Raw genomic sequence first — 2,304 nt, 5'->3', positions numbered from 1 at the left:
TCTTGTTTGTTACCTTCGCCACCGAAGGTGGATGGAGGGTATGTTTTCACCCCTGTCTGTTTGTTTGTATGTTTTTTTGTTTGTTTGTTTTTTTTGTTTACAAGCTCGAGGCTCGTGTAAGAGCGAACATTAATGACAAACAAAAACAAACGGACACATAAGACATCATAAAGTGAGTGGGAGACAAGATGAGGAGAGAGGGAAGCACACAAGTACAACATTTGAGAGCAGGGACATCGGGAGATCTGTGGGAGGGAGAGGGCTTGGAGGAAGAAGGCATGGGAATGGGGCGGGGGGGGGGGGGGATTGGAGAGGTATAAAACATATGGATACTGATAGGACTTCCAGGAAAGAGGTCGGTATTTCAGAAAAGTGGATTTGGGATGAATTAACGGGGGTAGAAAGGATCAAGGTTTTGGATGGGGGAAGATAAGAGATGGTGGCGAACAGCTGTTTTAAAGACCTGGAGGGAGGAGTGGGATTGAAGAGAGTGAGGGAGTTTGTTCCAGAGGCGGGAGAAAAGAGGAATGAAGGAGTGAAGGTGAATAGAGAGTCTTCATTTTGGCAATTTCAACATAAGAGCGTTGCTGGCAGATCTTGTGCGACCTGTAGGAATATTTGGGGAACAGAGCACAGAGAGAGCTGGGGGAGCAAGGCCGGAGAGGAGTCGGCAGAAGACAGAAAGACCACCAACCTGCCTGCGGTGAGTGAGTGAAAGGCCCTCAGAATTAGCTTCATCGTGGGAGAGTCCAATGATACTGAAAGCTTTGGTTTCAACAGCGTGAACCTGAGCAAGGTGTGAGGCAGGAGCACCAACCCAGAGGGGAGAGCAGTATTCCATTGAGCTGCGGATGAAAGCCTTGTATGTAGTGAGGAGCTCAGGTGTGCCAAGGAAGGACTTCGCACGACGGAGGATGCCCATTGCCCAGTTGGCGACTGTCATTGGAGGCCAGCTTGGAAATGGGGTTTTCCCAGGAAATATCATGGCACATTGTGAGACCCAAGAGCCTGAGTGTCAGAACTTCTTGGAGAGGATTGTTGAGAAAGTAGATGGGAGGGTTGTCCAGATGGTCTTTTCGGAGAGACATAGTAAGAGTGTGAGATTTGTCAGGATTGAAAGACATGTTCCACTTGTTTGACCAGTCTGTGATTTTGTTCAGGTCTGCAGAGAGTGAGGAGGCTGCAGACTGCCTATCTGAGGGATGAGGTATGGAGCGGCAGAGAGTGGAGTCATCAGCAAAGAGATAGAGAGGATTTTCCAGAGAGTTGGAGAGATCATTGATGAAGACCAGAAAAAGCACAGGGCCCAGAACACTGCCTTGGGGAACTCCAGCCTGAATAGGAAGGGAGATGAGAGAAATCCATTCAGGGCCACACGTTGACTACTACAAGAGAGGAAGTCCGCAAGCCATGCGTGGAGATTTCCAATGACACCATAGGAGGAGAATTTGGTGAGCAGAGAGGGGTGCCAGACCGTATCGAAGGCACGTGATATGTCAAGGGAGACAGCTCTGATATCCTCTTTGACATTGAGGACCTCCATCCATTGTTGAGACAGCAGAAGCAGCATGTCCAGAGTAGAGTGACCTGGTCTGAATCCAAATTGATGATCAGAGATCAAGCCATGGAGAAGAGGAAGGATTTTATATCCGAAGCAATGATGGATTCCATGACTTTGCTGATAATTGGGAGCAGGCTGATTGGTGTGTAGTTGCAAGGATCTGTTTTTGTACCTTTTTTGTGTAAAGCGGTAATGTTGGCTGATTTCCAAGCTGATGGCAGATGACCTTGGCTTCAAGTGTTCTGCGGTTGGTTTTTGACATGTCTGAAAAAGCCTGGCTACCATAGTCCAGATGAGGGCGGATAAGGGCTTTCTACAGGAGAAAATTAACACAAATGGCCAGCTGGGGGCCCCAACACACAAAGGTGCACAAAATATGTGTACAAGGGGCAGAATATGCCAGCAGAGGGCTCCACTCAAAAATGTACAAAACACAGGAACAAAAGGTGGAACAGGTATGTTGCGTACACACTGCCTGGGGGTTTCCTGGGAGTGATTGAGGAATATGTTTTGTGAAGATCGGTAATTCATATGAACCATGAGGCCAACATTCCTCAATTTGTCATGCAGGAAATATTTAAATACATATTTCATTGGATTTCCCCAGGCAATGCCGGGTACTTCAACTAGTTCTACATAATGCCATATTAGTAGATGTTTTATTATATTTGTATGTTCTATGTCAATTTAATTATTGTTGACATTGTTACGTTTGTGGGGGTAGGTGATGAAATACCATAGTG

Source organism: Myxine glutinosa, chromosome 10, assembly GCF_964187855.1.
Source record: "Myxine glutinosa chromosome 10, kmMyxGlut1.1, whole genome shotgun sequence".
Taxonomy (NCBI): domain Eukaryota; kingdom Metazoa; phylum Chordata; class Myxini; order Myxiniformes; family Myxinidae; genus Myxine; species Myxine glutinosa.
The sequence above is the reverse complement of the archived record's forward strand: the minus strand, read 5'-3'. Positions refer to the sequence as shown.